The sequence below is a fragment of the Erithacus rubecula genome (assembly GCF_903797595.1).
Source record: "Erithacus rubecula genome assembly, chromosome: 3".
Classification (NCBI taxonomy): domain Eukaryota; kingdom Metazoa; phylum Chordata; class Aves; order Passeriformes; family Muscicapidae; genus Erithacus; species Erithacus rubecula.
The window spans coordinates 67319244-67340988 of record NC_136689.1 but is presented as its reverse complement, the minus strand read 5'-3'; the positions used below and the strand labels follow the sequence as shown (position 1 = coordinate 67340988).

Below are 21745 nucleotides of genomic sequence, written 5' to 3'. Positions count from 1 at the left end.
AGTATCCCAGTAGGCAAAAGTCTGATTTTTATCATAAATTGAGACTTTAAAGGTAGAGTAAAAGCTGAGCTCTCAAATCTTCTTTTCAATCAAAAAGAAAAAGAAAACAAAATTGTAATACCTCTATGAACTGGTGTCCTGGATGACATTAAGAAGGGTAAACAGCTGTATTGCCTTGGTATCAAAAGGATTACACCAAGCAAGTGAAGAAGGTGTTTTTTGGCAGCCAACTATAAATGAATTTGTCTTTGGTTCTGTGCTGTTGGTAGCCAACTATAAATGAATTTGTCTTTGGTTCTGTGCTGCATTTGCATGTGAGATGCAAAGGGCACCATGAGTGTAATGACTGTGGTTTTATGTTTGTGCCTTCAATATTGGTGGAAGCAGTTAAACCAGTAAACCATGCCAGTCATCTTTTTAATGCATGAAACTGTGGTCATGAGTGATCATAAAATAGGTTACCAAGTTCCAACTGAAAGGAAGTAAAAGATAAGTAAAATAAAATGATCAGTTGCATGAACACAATGAATATTCTTTGTTAACAAGCACTGGATATTTAATAAAGTCTTTGGCTATCTCATTCCAAATTGCACTAACCCCGTTAATCATGGGGTTAATCCTGAATTGTTCTTCCCTAAGGGGAATCCAGAATGACTCTCTTGTGCCCTCTGGGTTAGACCCTTGTCCTGTGTTCACAGAATCCCAGGATGGGTCAGGTTGGAAGTGGCTCATCTCCAGCCTTCCTGCTCAGGCAGGATCCTCCTAGAGATCATTGAACAGAACTGTGTCCAGACAGTTCTTGCATATCTCCAGTAAGGGCAGCTCCACAATCTCTCTGGGCAATCTGTTGCAGTGCTCAGTCACCTGCACAGCAGGGAAGTTCCTCCTCATATTCAGGTGGGACTTCATGTGTATCAGTTGCTTCTCTTTCCTTCTTCTCCTATTGCCTGGCAGCACCATGAGCCTGGATCCATCCTCTTGCCGCTGACAGAAATTGATGGCACATGTCCCCTCAGTCATCTCTTCTTGAGGCTGAACAGGCCCAGCTCACTCAGCCTGTCAAGGACTATCATTCAAACCTTAAAAACCAAAAAGGAAATGAGAACAAGTCTATCCAGAAGGATGGCTAGCTTTCAAGGCCTCCAGAAGGAATGTAGTTGTCTGAGGTCTATGGCACAAACACATGTTTTTTGTGCAAGTAGCATTCCAGGCCTTTCAGCTACACATCTTGGGCCTGTCCCAAAATCTTCTGGAAAGAATTCCTCACTGAAGTATAGTTCATCTTGAGTATTTCTCATCCCACAGAGGTACCCCTTCAGATAATGGGAGAGTTATTATCAATTCTTTAATTCCCTGAGTATTGTGGAAATGTGGTTACAGGCAGCCTTCTAAAGGCTAAAAAATAAGGTAACTTTAAACTGGAAATAAACAATTCTTTGAGGCTTTAATGGACTGGAAAGTAGGGCTTAGAGATTTAACGTTTTTCAAATAAATACATAATATGTTAGAAAGCATGATCATATTTACAAGCATTTTGGGAGCTTCCTTAAGCATATGGCTGAACACATAGGGATATATCTTATCCTCTCCATATGTAGCTTTAAATCCCATTGATATTAATACAAGTAACACATGTGCATATAGACTAGACCATGTACTGTGTTTTCTTTCTTCTTATTTCCTTATTAGGGATAATAATAAAACCATAAATACATTCCTTTTTGTTGTTTTATGAAATATTATGGGTTGATTCCTATCTCATGAAAGTTGATGAACAAGCTCCCATTGACTTCATGGAGAGACAGTATCCTGTGAGTGTTGGACTTGAGAATGTCTGGTGGTTACAAAGCACAAGCAGAATTCATGACTCTTGAGCTTTCATTACATGAGTTCATTTGACTGCCACTGTGATTTTGGGCAAACTCCTTTGCATACAGTAAAGTATGGAAGTGTGTGCCTGCATTGGAGCATGTAGATGCCCACTGAGGGATGGGTTGAAGGTAACTTTAGTAGCAGATGATTCAGAAACTTGGGGTTTAAACATGGGTTCATGGAAAATGTTTGATTAGGATTTTGACCTGGCACTTGAACTGCCACAGCAACAGAGTACAGCAGCATTGTGCTGGTGAATGAAAACTGGAAGTCCAACTCATTGGAAAAAAAGGATTCCATTCAGTGTTTGAAGAGAACCGAATAGAAATAAGTAAGCATTGAAATTTTTTTGTGTAGGATTATAAATTTTAACCTAACATTAGTAACTCTTTACGTACTGGAATTGTTGCTGCCTCCTGCTCTGCCTTTCTCCACTATTTACTCTGCTGTGATCCAGCACAAGTCTCATGGGATTGTATTAGAGATGATGATCAATGCCACTGAGTTGAAAGAGGGAAAGCAATATTGACATATGAATCTTCTGTATGCTGTTTTGCTTCATGAGGATAACATACCCTTTATTTGTTGCAGACCACGTGCTGGGTATTTTCAATTATTAGCATAACAGCAAACCTTCAGCGTAATGAGTACAGGGGAAGAATCACCCTGCTGGCCACACTATTGCTGGTACAGGCCAGGATGCCATTGACCTTTTTGGCCACCTAGATATACCAGCCTCCATTAATCAGCTGAGGCTTTTTCTGCTTCTCCTTCAATTTCCTCTTTATCACCTGCTGATGCTCAGGTTGCCTTCTGCAACTGCAGTGCCCATACCTCAGTGTTGTGCAAACAGCAGAAAGACTGCACTGATGAAAGCTGTGGAAAAGCCCTTCAATCTTGATCTTACAAAACTAAAAGAATGAGTCAAAGGTAACAGTTTTAATAGTCTTCAGGTATTCATAGAGATCAGAAATATTTTCCCTTGCCTTCAATAGAAATCCAGCAGTACATCAAGCAATAATTACAGAGGACTCATAATTGGGTCATAATTGGCTCCAATTCAATTAATTACATGTCTAGTCAAAAGTGTAAAATTAGGTATGTGCCTACTTTCGTGGTGAAATCAGGGTGCATTTGATATTTAGGATGTATGGGAATCAGCTTCCATTAATTTATATTTAAATAATGTAAAAGAAAACAATCAAAGCAAAAGAGAACTGTTTATAAATAAGTACTATAGTAAATTATTGTACAGACCAACCAAGCATATTAAGAAACTATGAAACTTCTTAAAGAGAGAATTTCCATCCTACTTTCTTTTTCATTTGTACTAATGCTGATTCATACATTAATCTGTGATTAAATGCACAAGAAAATACACAGTCATTTTTATGGTCTTAGACCATTTTGCACATGTTGAAATGTAGATAGTAAAATCTAATCTTTGTTTAAATCTCTGGTTAGTATCACCTGGTCTCTTATTCATGATGTGTCTGCTTACCATTCTAATAGGCAGAAACTGACCCTTGGAAGCAACTGCTACCACTGCTGTTGTGGGAAATCCCTTCTTGTATGTTTGTGTGTATGTTTAAATACAAAAACTCTTGCCAGACAGAATTATTTAGAATTTTACTTTACTCTTGTGCTTAAGAAAAGAAGCCAGCCAGCAAAAGTATTGGCCAAGGCATTTCTACTTTTGTTTTTTTCTTGTAGTGTTAAGGATGTGTTGTCTTTCGAGATGCATTTTACCTTAGTCTGCTAAGACTTGAAGTTTTTTCTGAGTAATCCTTTCACCATCCCAGCTGAATTCTTGTTTGTGAGAGTCTTGCTTTGTTAAGGACTGTTTGTTGTATCTGTCTGTGTAACTGTCAATACCTTATAGAGTTATGAGGTTGGCTCATGAACTTAAGGCATGTTTCTCAATACCTTTTGGTGAAAAATGTTTTTCCTTTCCTACTGGTTAGTTTATATGCTTAAAGTCAGTATCTTCTACTAAAAGTGAAGAAATAATTCTAATCCTTCAGTGATGGGCTTGTTTCAGTATGAGTGTATAGCCATCCAGGTAAAGTGTATTTTGTGTATTTCCAAACACACAGAACTTTTTCTTTACATCATCTTGTCTGAGGTGGCAAAACTAATGGCTTTATTAAGCCAAACTGCTTTTCAAATTGAATCAAACCTGCTTCAGTTGAGGTGATTATGCATTAAACTGCTTCCTTCTAGGTGAAGTAATTGTGGGAGCATCAGGACTTCTAAGAACTTTTAGGAGAAAAGTTTAATAGACTGTGCTCCTTTGGAACAGCTACTGAACATTCATAAAACTCTTGACAGGTACTTGCTGAAGCAGCACCTTTTCTAGAAGCATGTGTATCAAAGACAATGAAACAATGAGCATTCCAGCCTTGATTCTTTCTAATAGTTTAAAAATGTTTAATGTAGAACTAAGTCTCATGCTGAAATGTTTTTGAGAAAGCAACATCTTCCCACAGGAAGTATGCTCTTGCCAAGGGCAGAATATTTTTTGATTTCCTCATGTAAATATTTAGGACTTGTGGAGATAGGTGTCCAGGATCAAGGAAGTGACATTTGACCACAGTAATACACTCAATCATACACCCAAATAGTGACCCAATTCTCAGGATACAATACAGCCAGCATGAATGTCACAGCACAGTCTCAGCAGTTTCCAAATCAAGGATGTGAGGTTCACCCAGAACTGACCCACTGGCACTGCAATATAGGCACTTGCTTCATGTGCAAAAGAGTGCTGGAGGAGCAGATCCCAGAAGTGTCGTCTTCCCTCTGATTTAATCTATAGGGAAAAAAATAGATAAGTGGATTTCCATGGACAAGCAATGGCATCATTATTTTAGTAAATTATTTGTACGTGTTGCACCTCAGCTGAAATATTCCAACCCTACAAAAGAGCTTGTCTTGATATGAAGAGGTAGATGGTGTCTCTGGCCACGAAGCAGGTGCCTCCCCTCCATGTTTCTCACACAGAATCAAAATACAGTTCTGTGACACACTGATGTAATTCCTCTCTCTTTATTGCTGTCCAGGTAGGCTCCATCGGGCTCCCTCAGCTCTGTAGGGCACCTGTGGCCCCACTTTTGGCTTCAGAAACCACTCTTTTATTTCTCTGGTTTTAGTTACAAACTTCAGAGTGGGAATGAAGACCAAACATTTTTCTCAAGGCTATACCTGTGCAGTGCCAAAATGAACTGCCACAAATAATAAGCATATAGTGAAGCTCTCCTCAGTGTACATGTCTTCTCCATTCTCCCATACAAGCAGAGAAAAAGTTGAAATTTAAATAATTATGCTTTCTTTTCATTAGAGCATGATTTGGTGCCAGAAAAATGTAGGTATAATTCTCAAACATCTTCTTTTAGATTTTGAAAATATGGGCAAGGCTTCCCTTATGAAGAGAGAACGTGTTTTAGAATAACTGTGATAGTGAAAGTTTCTTTTCTAGTGCTAAATGGAGGCTTACATTTTGGTAAATAAGACTGCATACTAAAAGACTGTATAATGCATTTCTTTCAGTGCATGTAATTTAGATTAGACTTCTGGACTATTAGAAATAGTTGCAATTCTCAGCAGAGCAACACAGTATCATCTTAATTTTACTCCTGTGGATGATGTCTACAATAAAGGAAAACAAACCCAAACCAAGTCCTTTGTGGTTTTTGAAATGCTGAAGTCTGCAAATAATATGATTCTAAATACCTGCAGCATGAATGAGAAAATCTGAACACCCTTTATTCATGTCTGCATGCACATATGTGCAGACTGTGTAAATGTGTGCATGTGAATGTGTTTCTGTGCATGGATAATTTTTGTAGAAATTACTTTCAATTTTATGTAGTTTGAGAGGTTCATTGATGTGCTGTTATTTAAGTTGGAGATGATTGGTAATAAGAGATCATACAAGAAAGTAAGTAGTTTGTTGCAATAGACATGAAAGATCTCTGTAGTTAAAACATAAAAATGAGACAAGAACAAGTTCTTAATTACAATATGTAGGTGTTCTGTCTAATACGTATCATACAACATAGATTTCCAGCAATGGTGGACTCTAAATCCAACTGTAAATGTTGATGTTGTTGTTAGACCTTTCAGAAAACTATCCTGATCTGTTTCAGAACTGTAGCATCATTTTTCCCTTTTTATGTTCTTGCAGATGTATTTTCTGTGAGGGAAACACATGTAGATACATTTTTTTCTTATTTACAGAGATTTTCCTTTAACTTTCTTTTTCAGCACTTTCATGTTTGACCTATTAGTGTTTTTAGGCTTTACAAAGCCAGAAAAAAATGCTTTCCTCAGCAAAACCATCTGTTTTAGTTTCCTGTGCCTCAACAATGATATGTGTATTATTATCAAGGCCACCCCGGTGGTTTCCTAAGTTTTCTTGTTACAGCGGTGGTCTTACAATTCAATTGGAGTGATGGAAATGTTAGACTATGGCTTCTTTCAAGGATAAGGTTTCCAAATTGATAAATTATGTATTGTTGTCATATTTCTGACACTGACCTATTTTGCCATTGTGGCTTGAATGAAGTATCTCTTCCATCAAATAACACAATTACAAGAGACCTCCTGACAAACTCTGCTTTTGCAGCCTGTTCTTCTTGAGAATACCAAATTAAGTCACTTTGCATAAATAACTGTAAATATGTGCTGTGTTCCTATGATTTTGGTTTTCTGCTCTGACTGTTAATGTGTAAAAATCCAGGCAAAATTATGACAGGGTCCACATTTAGGAGGTATTTTTCACTTGTTCTAAGGCCTGTAGAAAGCAGATGGATGCCAGCAGAGAGTCTGCATGATGCAGATAATGCTCCACCACTGCAGTCCACATCAGTCATGCTGCAGGACCGCATCTACTCATTAGCTGGTGGCAATATAGCACCAGGGGGAAAACAAGCTAGACTTTATTTAAAAAAAAAAAAAGGTCTGTTCCACCTTCCAGACAGACTTGTGGTGATTTTAACCTGGGATAACTCCAGAAGAGACTGTGGGAAAGCGAGGAATCTCACGAGGGAGATGGGATTGCCTGGACCTAGGAGTGAATGCAGCAGCCAGCCTGCTCAGGGCTGCAGCTGTGCCTGGAGGGAAACCACTGCTCCATCATGGGATGGAGCACGCTCACCATGAAGTGAATCTTCACAAAATTTAACAGCAAAGCTCTCACGAGTCACTTTCAGTGCTTGTAAATCAGGATTTTTACCTTCTTTTTTTTTTCCGTTGTAGTCCGCCTGAAGTTTATGAATTGGGCAAGTTTAAGCCAAATATGAAGGAAACGTTCTCATAAACATTCTCTAGGCTTTTGCATGCAAAATTTCAAGTACTTACTCTACAACAAGAAAACCCCTAGTTCATGAAAATAATATTGAGGTTTAATGCAAGTGAAATGTATTTTTTAATTAGCTAAATCACTTCAATTGACATTTTTCCTTCCTTTCTTTGCTCTTTTTCCCCATCATCAGTGGAGGGGGGGGAAGGAAGAAAAATGCCAACCAGGTGTGCCCAGTTTGAACTCAGAATTTTTTTCAGTCAGTTGGTACTTGGCAACATTTTAAAGAACGGGAAGCAGCATCTTTTATTGGTAAATGTTAGGCAACATTAATAACAGGTACTTCTACCAGCTCCACCTGTAATAACCCAGATAGTTTCTCTTTATTAACTAATCTATGATTTACAGATTTATTTGAAGCCTAGAATAGTTTACCACATTCTGAGAAAGCTCTATAGAATAGTTGGTTTAAATTTTAATAAGGGGAAAAAATCCCTTAAAACAGATCATTAAAATTTAATGACGACATTTTTTAAAACCTATAATAGTTCAATTTACACTGGAAGTCAAAAATAGTTAATGGTGTTGTTATGTCTGTGTGGTAACATCCTCACTGTACAATAATTGTTTTCTTTTGAAATCAAGCCAGTAAAACATCATAGGCAATGCATTCCCAGAACCAAAGTTTTTAGTCCTACAACGTCAGGTCATTTCACTGAAAGAAGAAATGCTTCAGATAAATTAAAATGTCAGGGCTCACTTTTATTGTACTTTAGCTGTTAATATTCTGTGCATTATTAAGAAGATTGGTTATCAGCAGAATGACTGTTCTTTCCTGATCTGGGTATGGAAAAAAAAACCCTTTTTGTGTTTTGTTTTTTTGAATAGGAAACATTCCCTAAACCCATAGGGTGCACTTAATATGCCACTTTTAGTTATAGCAGAAATACTTGAGTTTTAGCTGTAGGTGTTTTTGGACGAAGCCTTGACCTAATAACCAACACTAATGATCCAAAGATAGAGCAGCTGAACTTTCCAGTTGGCCTTCTTTGGCCCATTTTAAGCTTTCCCTGGAGATGGCTGACTTGGATACCAGATTAAGGACGTGAAGAAAGCTTAGTGCTGTCTTGTGCTTGATTTCTTTCTCTCTTCCTCTCAAAATCCACATGGTTTCTGCAGTGGGAGCATTGTGTGTTTCCTCAGCACTGACGAGCGTTGCGTTTGCGAGGCAGGTGAACGGCATCGGTGTTTCCCTGTCCCCTCTTCCCAGCCGCCTTGGCAGCCTGACTGGGATGGATTTGCCTCCTCAAAGAAGAGAATAAAGTAAAAGCAGGGCCCTGGCATGGTGGCTCCTTCAAACCTTCCCAGTGCTCCCTGAGAGGAGCGAGGGAGCCAAGCACTGCTCCTTCCCTGTGCACCCTGCAGATCCACAGCTCCGCTCCTGGTGTGAGCAGCCTCAGCAGCCTTTCCTCTGCTTCTCACAAAATAAGGACTTGTGGTACTCCTGAAGTGAGTAGGCACACATATCTGCTTCCAAATGTTCTGTTTGACAGTGGCGTTAAAATGATCTCTGGTGTTGGATTTGAGGAAAAGAATTAGGGGATCCGTAACTATTCGTATGAAATGTTGCCTCTCTGCAAGGATGACTTACTGGGATTTTTTTTGTAGAATTGAATGCAGTCCAAGCTCATTTGCTTACTCTTTAGCTTTGCTCCTAATAGCAAGCTCTGTCCACTCTGTGGTATATTTTTTAATGCAAGTTGTGCACTATTATTTCTTGATCCGCAAATTGGATAGATTTTTATTTTTTTTTTATATCAAGTGGTTTTCCTTCTTCCAAGTGCACTTTACAGATTTCTTTAAGGAGCAGTAAATTGCATTAGTAGAGCATGAACTCCTACTTCTGCCTTAACCTCTATCAAGTCAGATGTTACTCTACACAGTAATAGTTTATCAAGACAAACCTAATGGTCCAATACAAGGCACACATGTTGCTTTTGACATAAAAGCTGGTACAAATCATATGATCTTGCTGCACTGTATTTAATTTTACAAGAAAAAGTAATGCTTTGTGTTGCTAATGCAGTATATTTCTTAAGCAACACAGGCACATTTCCCCTTTCCTATTAATTTATTACGCTGCATTTATTTCCAGACCAACATTACTTTTCCATGCCTGGTGGGAATTTCTCTCTTCGTCTAAGGTGTTTTAAATTCAACAAGCATAAGGTTTTAAATACATCATGTTCATTTTAAAGGGGAAATAATTGACAAGGGAAAAATATTTTGTATAGCCTTTTCATTTTACTGCCAGTATTATAACTGATATCTAAGGTAGATACATAGTAAAAACACTGCAGGTTTAAAACTGTTCATCTGCCAGATGACAAGCAGATCTTGGAATATTGGAAAGGTATCAGGAGGCATGAGATAGAATGGTCTTCCCCATGTTCCATATTTACGTTTATTTGATGTTTTCTTTCAGCCCATAACACCATGCCCTATCCATGGTATGCCCTCCTGGAATGTGTCTTTCTGAGTTGATAGTACTGGTAGCAGAAGTGATACTGGGTTGAAAGGGGGGCCTGCCATAGATCTGGTGTTTTCTGGGAATGCCAAGCTGCAGCATCAAGGACCTTCCCTCCCAAGGATCTTTAGTGCCTCATCTCTAGGAGAGCCCTTTTTTTTTATTTCACCCTGAAACCTAGAAAATTAACATAGAGATGCCTTCTTTTATTAATGTCTTCTGTCCCTTGGCTGTAATCTTTTTAAAGATAATGCATATATTTTCATACCAAACTTGTGTCCTTTTCTGCTTAGTGACAGCACAGATGCCTTGAAACAAGCCTGCATGTGCATGCATAAACTGCTTCTCCTGCTGTCTTGTGTTACAGGGAATAACAGGAGTGCAAAGATTTGTCCTCCTAGGCTGTGGGGACTGTTGAAATAGCATCTGAGATGTTACTGAAATTTTAATAGCAGCTGGTGCACAGTCTTTCTGAAAATCATCCTTTTCTGCCAGATGTTTGTTGGGCACCAAAGCCTGATAAGTGTCTGCAAATATAAAGTACCAGGCTTTTTTATACTAAAAATTCTTTTGCTTTTCAGTTGCTGGAACTTCATTTTTTCATCTCTTTTGATAAGTCCCCATAGTTAGAAGAGAAAAAACACGACAAGAAATAATTAATTTCAGTTGGTGAGAAGAAAATACAAGAGCGGGATACATAAGGGTATTTCAATTTTTAACAAAAATACTTAAAGGAAAACAATAAAATCACTTGTTTCCATTAGAATTTTCAAGATACTGATTTCATTTGCAATGTACACACAGCAGGAATTAATTTGAAGTAGCTACAATAATATTCAGGAAAAACTTGCCAAGTTGTCTGTTCAACAGAATTTGAATTAGAACAAGAAAAGGGCCTAAGAGAGCAGGCTTACCCACAGAAACAGGAAAGATTTATACTTTGAGCAGATTGGATTTGTTATTCAGTGGCTCCTATTACTGTGATGTTTGTTGCTTTATTTAGATGAACAGTTTGGCTCTGGCTGCCTTTGTTCCTGCTGTCCAGAGGAATTGGCACGTTTTGTGTCGTGCACAGTGTGGTTTGAGAGGGAGACCTGCAAAAGGACATCCACCCAAGGCGAGCTGGCAGACAATAGCAGAACATCCTTTCCTTTGGAAGCCACTGTCAGGAAAGCATTGGTCCTGCCTTTCTGTGTTTGGCTGAATGCAGATGAGGGCATGATTAACACTAATGAGTGACCAGGGATTTATTGTTTACTTGGAGATAAGGCATGAGCTTCCTTCGTTGGCACGTTCTGCCAAATTGTTTGATCCTAGTTCACTAAGTCTTTTATTATTTGCTGTTGCTCATTTTGATAGTGGTAGTTGTTGCTGCCTTAAGTGATTTCTTTCACCAAATTCTTTTCATCTGTGGTGCTTATTTTATTTAATTTTTATTGTAAATTGTCTGAGCTGTTTGTCATTTGGTCCACAGTACTCTGGAGGTCCTTTACATGCATCACATGTTCTGCATCCAACAGTGCTTTTTCTGTTCAGTTCTTGCCCTCCTCCCCAAAGCTGAAATAAATCAAAGTAGGTTGAGACTCAGTCGCAATAAATCAAGACCTGTCCAAAACTGGAGCCTGCCCAGTCAAAATGTCATAGCTTGGCTTTCACTGAGGATTAATTAAAGGCCTGATATAAAGCCCAGATGTGCTTCAGGAGAGTAACAAACTGCCTGGTGGTGGCTATGCTAAAAACCAAGTCTCCCCATGAATCTGCCCACCCAAGAACATGGAGGAGGATAAGGCTGAGGAAAAGGCAAGAAAGGAGTAAACTGAATCAAGCATGATTTTATAGCATCTATGTTGGCAGAAAACAAGACGAGCTCTATGCTAGAGCACCTCTGAAAAAAAAAATACAAAGCCTGCATGTGTAGATCTCCAACAGCCTCATGCATGAGAACATAATTGTTAAAATGTTCAGCATTAATCGGGAGTGGGATAAAACTAACACAGTGAGTGAACTTTTGCACTTTTTATGGCCACATATATACATCTATATATATATATATATATGTGGCCTGGCCAGTGACTGAGCTTGCTCAGTGCCTGTTTTACATTAAATTCCTGAAACTCATCTTTACTAAAATAGTTTAGCTGAAGATTCCTGTGGCTCTGATAGTGACAGATATGGAAATAAGCAAGTTTCTAAATTCAGGATATTTAAATATAAATATATAAAATACACTTAATGTACATGCTGCTTGCATTATGGCCTTTGCAAAACTCCAACTTTGGTTCCAGAGGTGCAGTGATTCAATTGAACAGTGTGCATGAAATGACCCCTTTTAGAAAAGGCCCTTTAAGAGTGTTGCAGATCAGTTGTGGGGAACCATATAACAATATATGGTTATTCTCACTCTCTTTTGTAGGCATAGAAATGCAATTTCCTTGGGGGGAAAAACTAAAATAATAGTACCTCATTGTTTGTATTGAATTAAATGATTTCCTGAATAAGATTAGTCCAACATTTAATGTCATAATTGGTTTCATTTTCTTTGAATTTGCTGCATGTAAGTAAGGAGTAGATAAATTTTCACAGACCTGGGCGAGTGGTTCTGGGATGGCAGGGGAGATCTGCCCAGCAGTGCTGCCCTCTGCTCTTCAGTCTGATGAAGTGAGTCATGGTTTATGCAGTCAGTTTTGATGCCCTGGGTATTCCTGGGTATGGGATGTTTCTATGCACATGTATGTGATAGATTTGTGTATTCATTTACTTATATATCTTCTTAGAGGCATGACATCTTTTCTAGTCTCGCCTCTGCCCAGATTAAATGACTGTCACCTTGTAAAAGAGGCACAAAAGCAGGAGACAAGGAGCTGGACAAGAGACATAGATTAATGCCTTATTTCTGCAGAATGTGAGCCAAGAGTATATCAGTTCCTTGTTAAGGCCCCAAGAAGGTCTGATGAAAGCCAGGGCTTGAGGGAAGTTTGGTGTCAGGCTTCCCAGTCCTTCTGCCTCTGTGGCTCGTCCTTTCTGCACGTGTTCGTGCCACCTTGGCAAAGCAGAACCATGGCAAGCCTTGGCTGTGACACATGTCAGATGGCCACCGAGTAACAGGGTTTGCTCTTCAGCAGTCCCTCCTCCTGGGCAGTGAGGAAAAGCCTACTGAACCTGATACTCTCCTCTGCTGAGCCATTGTGCCTCAGAGAAGCTTGCAGTGCTGGGCAGGTGCACACTCCTCCAGGACACCAAAGGGTAGATTATGCCACGTTGCCTCGTGCATGATCCTGTCTCATGCACTCAGCATTACTTGAGGTACCTTCAGTGTCCCTGCTCATTTCCCAAGGCTTTGCTGCAGCCCCTTCATGTTTTCTGCAGTCTTGATTTTCACATGCTGTCCATTTGGTTCTTCAGACTTTGCTTACACTGCCCTCCTCATGCCCTGCTTCCTGTAGTAGTTCCACTGTAATTCTGGTCTCTTCCATGCTCCCAGATGATGTGTTCACATCTGGTTTAGATGGCAGACCCTTCATGGATCTCACTGCTATTGCTGCAATTATTTCCACTAGTTGCAGGTGCTAAAAGTGTAAATATGCCATGAGTCTTAATCGGTGATTCTCTGAGGAGAAGGTCCCTGTCAGGCTGCTGTGGTTGTTTCAGGGAGCAGCAGGAATGGAGCTGCACCATGAGGCTGACAGGCTGTGCTCTGACAGGGACCCCAGCTCAAGCAGTGCCCTCATCAACCAGGCACAGTCCTGCAGTACCTGAGCTGGATGGGCAGAGATGGGTGAAGGCAGCAAGGTCTCATCAGCAGCTCCAGGCAAGGCAAGGTGATGAATCAAGTTTGGAGCTCATCCAGGGTTCCAGTCAGGAGCAAGAGAAGGGACCAGAGACCATCCAGGAGAGACAGTGAATGAACCAATGTATCCGAAAACAGGTTGGGGCCAAGGTGAGCCTACAGCACAGCTCAGGCAAGGCTTGGGTGTCTGGGTCTGGATCCAGATGGAGCCCCTGGACCCAGGGGTGCAGTGAGCCCTGGCAGTATGCTGTCAGAACCAGAGGGGAGAAAGGGAAACGTCCTGTGGAGGACTTGGGCAGCCAAGGAAGCGAAGGAACCACCACCACAGTACATTTGGTTTAGCTAAGCAATAATAAAACCTAACTGGAGGTAGGACGGGAAAGGTCTGGAGTTTCATAGTAATTAAAGTGGGGACTTGACCCAATTAACACCAAATTACAGTGTTTCTGTGGCCCAGCCTATTGGGCAGTGGAGAGAAGCCCTGTGCCAGCGTTCCCTCTGGAGACAGGGAGCCAGTGTGCCTTTGGGGCTGCTGGCCTCTGGGAACAATGGTTGGCTTTCAGGATGCTGGTCTGGCCCTGGTGCTCCAGCTCCCTCCTGCTCTCGGGGGCTGCTGTAAAGCCATGCTTGGGAATGCATTGCTGTGTGTGGGAAAGCCTGCCCCAGAGAGCACCAGAGAGGAGAAACTTAGGGCTTGCACAGGGAGCTAGGCTTTGTGACACTCATCCTGCAGAGCTTTACAAGAGAGAAACAAGTACAAGAAGCTCTGCTGTGGTCTCTCCTCATGCCTGTATCATTTTTGATCTTATATATCCTATAAAATTTCACTGTAAGTTTAATTTTAGTAAAGCCCATTGCAGTCTGGGAACTTCTTAAGATTCTTGTTTGTAACAAATTTTAACAAAGTTCAGCCTTGGAGCCAGGATTAGAAAATACTGAGAAAGCTCTGGTAAATTAAAAATCTGCTTTAGTTTTAAATGTCTTTGTGAGCTGTTACTTCTGAACACTAACTATGCCTTTGCTCTGTGTGAGTGTAAAGGAAAGGAGGGAAAAAGATTTAAAAGGTTAAATGGTTAAAATTTGACAATTAGCTACTGTACATGCTCAGGAGCTTCCCCAGCTTTCCCCTCAACCCATGTTTTCTTTATCTCCTGGGTGGTCCCTAGCATCCCTGTCCACTCTTCTGAGATCCCATCCCCCCTTTTCCTCATCTTTGCCTCCCTGTAAAGGAGGCCCTCTCATCACAGTCACCGTCCTGCCTGCTGGGAAGGCTGAGACCCCTTTGGGAGGCAGCCAGGGATGGACTTTATTCCATACTTGCAGAACTAAAGAGAGATGAGAGGTACAGAAGAAAAGACAACAGCTTTTTAGTGTGAGAAGTAATGCTGAATCTTGAACCTCCCCATGCTGAGCCCAGATGAGCAGCACAAGGAGTGTGTCCTGGCTGTCAGGGGTGCTGGGGAGTTTGTCCTTACCACTTTTGGAAATAAATCTTTTCTTCCTTCCTTTTGAGAACTGGCAATTCAGCTGATGCAAGTCAATCCCATCCAAAGAGTAGAATTATGCTAATTTATGATGGCTGCACAGCCCTCTAGAGTAAGATAGATGCAGAATCATTAATCTCTGTAGGTGGACAGTTTTCCATATCCTGTTTGAATGGCTATTAGCCTGGATGGTGTATCTCTGTGAGACAGACAGACAGACAAGAAAGTTGTGTGTACTGTGCAACTACTTTCTCTTCATGGTGGAACTCTGAGAGCAGCTGGAAGTTTGCATCAAGCTGAACCTGCTCAAGAGATCTGCCTCACTTAAATCAGGATAGTTATAGCAGTACAGTAGTTACCATCTCCCCTGCAGCCTTGAGGCAGTTAGGTCTGTGTAAAGACATGGTAGCAGACATTGGGCATACCCAGGCCAAACTTCTTGGAAGATGCATTGCTGACTTCTGTAACAGCCACTGAGGAAGAATTTTGCAGGGTGAAAGCAGAAACAAATTCTCCTCATTCTCTCATCAGGGTCTCGGTGACATTATGCCCAACTGTTCCTGTAGACTTCTGAACCCATGGGAAGGCATTGCCTGAGGGGTTGTTTTTGCCAGTAAGGGTACTAATAGTGGGATTTTTGGAAGGTGTAAGTTGTGCCTACAGTATGGAAATTGCTTGGTATAACTTAATCTTGAAACTACTGTGTATGTGTGTGTGAGCTCTGTCAGGTCAGTGCTTAAAGGCTTTTTTTTTCTTCAGACTCTATTGTGTACAACTCATAAAATCATGAGTAGCCTAAATATATGCATGATGAGACCTTAATCTGAAAATGTGCATATTAAAAAAAAATTTGCTTTAACTGAAAATGTCTCACAATACTATTTCCCCATTTCCTTGCCATTGAACGCAATAGTATTGGTGTTAAATGCTTATAACTGTAGTAATTAAGGAATTAATGGCTTACAGGACTTCAGTGTAATGTGATCAGTCAATCACTTGGCCTATGGTGTCTCTGAACTTTTCACTGTGTAAGATATTATACTGTATTTGCTTAATGCAATTATGGAATAATCCTTGGTCCAGTTTCCTGGAACAATACAAACAGCCTTTTCTTCTCTCCATGTGTTCCTGGTTTACAGCCTAACTCGGAAAGGAGCTGTGTTTGTGAACTTTTGTTTCACTTCACACTGGGGTCCATTTCCAGCATATTTCTTATTTGATTTTTTGTTTGGAAAATGTGCTCCATTGTCAGCCCAATGTGCATTTTCTTGAAATCTCATCCTAGAGTTTTATCTAACTGGATTAAGATTGAGAGAAATAGTAATTTCATTGTATAAAAGCGTTAATAGTATTTGTATTTGTTTTCCCTATTTTACTTTTAAATTCTTTGTGGACGTAATGAATTTCATGTTACCTTTAGTCTCAAACATTTTACATTTTGTTACAGTTTGGGCAAAACCAAAATCCTGTATGTGACTAGGTCTGTCTTCAAAGCAGATCAGGGTGGAGCAACTTCTTGTATTCAGTGCTTATGTCTCATTTAAGAAAAGAGGGTTAAATTTTTATCCAACATGTCAGGATACAACTCTGGGTCTAACCTCTCATTATTCTCTCTTCCTTTGCAATCTCTTAAACTGTGTAAGAGAGGGTGGAGGGGATTGTCTGAATTGTTATGGATTATGTTTTTTGAACATAAGCTTGAACTGAAATATATTTTAAAGGGTTTTATATATATATATATTTGAAAAGTACTGCTTCTATTAAAGTTCAAGGACTCTTCTAATATTTTTATGGTCTGGATATATTTTGAAAAAACAAAGTAATTGGAAAATGTTGGATGAGCTGTAACTACCATCTGCCCCTGCCTTAAAAAATGTGCATCGTTCCATACACACATTTTAAATGATCCATCATATATCATCACTTACTACAGTACTTCATTCATGTAGGTGTTGGTTTTTGTGTGCTAAAGGTCAAATCTTTTCAAACTTAATTCTGAATGCCTGTGTTTTATAACAACTAGCTTTTTTTTGAAGTTTGGAATATATATTTTGATATAATAATTCATCATTAGCTGTAGGGAAGAAAGGAAAAAAAATTTGAAGCACGTTCCTGCTTCAAATCAAGTTGACTGAGGTCTTTTGGTTGATTTTGCTTATTTCTTACATCAGAATTCCATAGTAAGTATGATATGTGTTAAAAGCTGTAGAAATGAGGTTACTCCACAGCCCTAGAACACTTCTTTCCTTAAAAAGAAGAGGATTTTAAATGTCAAAATTGGGAAGGATGGAAAAAAGTAGTTAATTATTTGTCCTATATGCCATGTTTTAAAAAATTAGTATAAACTTGAAGTTAGCTCTTGGTATTGCTTGGGCTAATTCTCTCTAAATCCATTTAAAATGCATGCTAGACCTGGAACATTTTTTAGGTCCAAAGAGTATCAGTGTCAAATTAGAAAAACAATATCTTTGAGTTTTTTCCCTTGGCTTCTGGGAGCTGAGTGGGTGGTGAGGAGTCCCTTCCTTGTAATAATGTTTTTACTAGGAGAAATTTAGCAGCAGTTTAGAGAAGGTAACTTAGATGAAGAAAGAGAAGCATGTCAATGCATTTCATTTTATTGTAATGCATTTTATATTAAAAAAAAATTCCTTTCAAAACAGAGAAGTGATGAAAATTATCATGGGTGAAATAATGAAACATGTAGGGATTAGAAAAATATACAAGTAGATCTGTTAACTCTGTTTAAATTTAGCAACTTGGCTTTTTTAATTTGTTTCAGAAATTTTACATGATGTTGCCTGTTCATATCATTATAATCAGGATTCCCTTGGTACTTCCATTACCAGGGAATGTTTTCTTGCATTTTTAACCTAACACAGAAAACAGGAAAAAAAGATAGAAATACCCCAGTCACTTTTTGACAAGCGATGTTGGAGCCCCAATGTAAAGTTTTACACAGAATTTACCCTGGGTTCATATTTTGTTTGCAACGTGTAATACAATTTTTCAGCCTATAAGTTATTAGCATGTGTAGTTAGTGTTCAATATACAGTCAGAGTCCTTGGCTGTGCCCAGAATTTGCCCCGTGGTGTCGTAAGGAAGGGGTAACAGCATCTTCCTGTTTGCAGTGGTGCTTTCAGGCTGGCTGCAGTCTGCTTGCAGTCTCCCAAATTGTTTTAAGCCCCTGGACTCATTTCTAGTAGCCAGGTGATGCAGATATCAGGTATGGACTGCTTCTCCCTCCTTCCCTCCCTCCAGACTGTGTGTCTTCCAGAAGATGGGGAGGACAGTGATGCTGCTCAGAGGTCTCTGTGATGCCAGGAAACTCTCCTTTCTGTGTTTTAGATTTGTTCAGCAGTTTTTCTCTCTGGTTTGCAGGGCTGGGAAAGTTGACCCTCTATATGCTTCTTGTGTAGTGGTTGGTTTTATTTATTTTGGGTTTTTTTAATAAACTGATAGAAAGTAGTTAGAATGAAACAGTGATTTACCATTGGCACGAAAGATCTGGCAGTTACCTCAGTCAACAAGCCACCAGATAGGGGCTCCTTGCTGGATAAAACCTACTGGCTCAATTATTCTGTCTTGGAAAGCAGTGCAGTCCTTTCCAAAAACCAGGAAGGTGGGCCAGACCAAACATTTCTGCACTGTTCTTTGGGCCATGGCACACACTAACGTGCCTGCATATGGACGTTCCAGTTTGGAAAAAACTTGTGTTTGGCTCAAGTTGTTATGAATTCTATTTCTTTTAACTGGATTTTACTCAGGGAAAGAAAATTTGAAATTCACAGCTCACAAACATGAGGAAACTGCAGTAGTGATTACTGCAAGCTCCCAATCCAAATTTATACACACCTGCACCTGTGCTTTCTGTCCCACAGCCCTAACAACACATTATCTACATGGGAAGCCTGTTGGGAAGAAACATGCAGTGTGTCTATTTGGGCTGCACTGTGATGCATTTAAACTGATTATGGGTTCAGTTAGGATGCCATAGCCACGAAATCTGGAGCATCCCAGAGCTGTCCTGGGGTATTCTTCTCAGCTGCATCCTTCTCATCTCAGAACAGGGATCTGAACTCTTCAGAACACAGAGAAAAATGCCTGTTAGCCTCTTCCTAGACGTATTTAATTGAGAGCTAGATATAAAAGTTTCAGCCATGGGATCCTCAAATATACAAAAGCCTATCTGGAATGTTCTATTCTTCTAGGAAATTTGTATGAAAACTTCAAAACTGAATTGGAGGCAGGGGGAAATGTAAAGTTCAGAAACACTTATTGCCACCTTCAGGCAGATAGCAGTGACCATAACTGCCAATCAATACAACAAATATATGTGTTTGCAGAGACCCTAAGAAATAATTTTTTTCCCTTCTGCCCACAGTTAACTCAAGCAGTAACTCAATATACAAATGATACATTTTCAATGAGAAATAAAATAAAATTATGACATTCTATGTTTTGCATGAATAGTATGACCCAATTTATTTGATTAAATTACAATTCCAGATTACAGCCTGCCACAATATCTATAGAGTATCCATTCCATACTTAAGGCATTTTAATATCTGATGTGATGCCAACTTACAGGGAGTTTGCTGAGCTGCTGTTCCAGCTCATGATGCCTGCAGCTCACTCACTCACTCCCTGTGCCCCCAACAAATTTTCAATGAGTATAGCAGGAAAGGTGTCACTAAACAGACACATAAATTATGTTTCTATTTACAGATATACTGTAGGTATCTCTATTGAGACTGGCTTTGTAGAAACTGACTCTCCTGTGGCTGGAAGCTGGGTTGGGAGGATGATGAATAATACCAAGGTAAAGATTACTGTGGAGTGATGGAAAATCTGATTTCTCCCATCATCAAGTGCATAATATTATGACTCACAGTTGGAAGGGGCAGGGGGTGGGGAGGAGGAGGAAGTGGCACCTCTTGGCAAGTAGAGAGGAGAAACTGGCAAACCATTGCCCCACCCTAGAAAAGCTCTCACACTTGGACAAAAAATGGCAAAAATACTGGTTTCTCTGGAAATCTGCCTCAGCAAATGTGACTGAGAACATCTGAGCCCTGAGCATATTTTTCAGGAGAGTATTCTCTACTTTAAAAATGCTGTGGCCACCAAAGGGAGTGCTGCAGAACAGGTGTAAGAAATGTCTAGGCAAGATATAATTCAGTCTTCATTCTTGGCTTTCACGTCTGTAAAATGGACACAATCTGGATGATTTACAGAGGGTAGTGAGATGTGAAGTGTCACATCAGTAGGCATTATTATAGCTAGTTACAAGCACTGTTATTCTGGAGGGACATGTAAAAGTTCTCAGGGTTTCTAAAACAGTACTAGCCCTGGTAATAGAAAGAAAAGTTAGATGTACTGTGGATTACAATTCAAAGGGAAACTGTGAAAGCCAAGTGACTTTACAGATTTAATTATATCAGTGAAGTAGCTCCAGCTTTTTAGGAATAGGCAATTTCACTATTTCATTCAATAAGAATCAGGGGGAAAAAACCAAAACATAACCAAACAAACAACATACCCCCTGCCCCAAAAATTAAACCAAACCAAAACAAAAAAACCCCCCAAACCCACAAACCAAATCCTCCCACAGAAATTTAGCATTCCAGTTCTAAAATCTGCCACTTTGTAATAGCCTTGTAGCATCTCTTTCATTGCAAAAGGTCCCAGACTAGAGTGTAAGTAAAATATTATTCTAGCTAATTGTGATATTAATATTTACAAAGTTAATCATTAATGTCTCCCAAACAGGGTAGTCCATGATTTCTTTGTATTTCAAAGAAATGGAGAGAATATTGGCAAGAAGGATGAAAGGGCGCGTTTATTTTTCTCTAGGTCTGCTGATTAGTTAATTAAGTATTTTCATCAGCTGAAATGACCTCTATATTTGGGCTGCATATTGGTTTACACTGGATTTCCCACAGCAGTGACTTTGTCCTGCATTGACTTGAGGTTACAGAAATAAAACCTGCCCCATCTATCCATCCATAAGCCTGGCTTCTTATCAGGTGGAATAGTTGTACATCCTCTGACATCTGTACCTTTGGCAAGGAAATAAAGCTGAGCTGAGCTGGTCCTGCTAGCCCAACGTTCCTGCTCTGTTAAAAGGTTCCTAGCAGGTCAGGTATTTTTCAGTATATTTTTAAAAGCCTGGTTCAGCTAATTTAATTTCTGTTCATTAATGCCTCCCCCCATGCCCCCCTTCAGAATAAATGGCCCTTCACAGGAATCCAATTTAGCTTCAATATACCTTATTCACACTGCCTTTTATTGCAAGCCACAGTTCAGCCAGCTGTAAGATTGCCCAGCTGCCTCAGGTTTCCCAATTTAGCCCTGGAAACGATTTCAGCATGGCTAAAACTTTTCACTGGCCAATTTGGAAACAGGATTCAGCTTGTGAAAAATGCCCCCAGATTGGCCACTGAAAGCAAAATATAAAAAAAAAAAAAAAACAACAAAACCAAAAAACAAACCCTTTGCACACACACAAAAAAGGTGGGTCGTGAGGAGATCTGGCTGAGGATTTTTTTTCCCTGGGGCTGAAAGGATGCGTATGGACTATGTCGCAGAAGTTGAAAATCAATTCTTAGCCTTGCACTTCTGCTACCCTCTGAGGGACTTCTCTTCTTGGCCTGGGCTTAATTGCAGAGCTGATATAAACAAGGGGCTTAGTGTGAAACTCTGTACAGGCAGCTGGAGGTGAACTGGCAGTGAAGACCAGGATTGAGTTTAGTATTGAGGCAAAATCGCTTGGTTTT

General features: G+C 39.8%; 1 protein-coding gene across 2 annotated transcripts in view; it reads left to right on the top strand.

Annotated features, from left to right (window-relative positions):
• GMDS (GDP-mannose 4,6-dehydratase) overlaps nucleotides 1-21745 on the top strand; it is a 397060-nt gene that overhangs the window by 177490 nt on the left and 197825 nt on the right. The gene's annotated exons all lie outside the window — the stretch shown is intronic.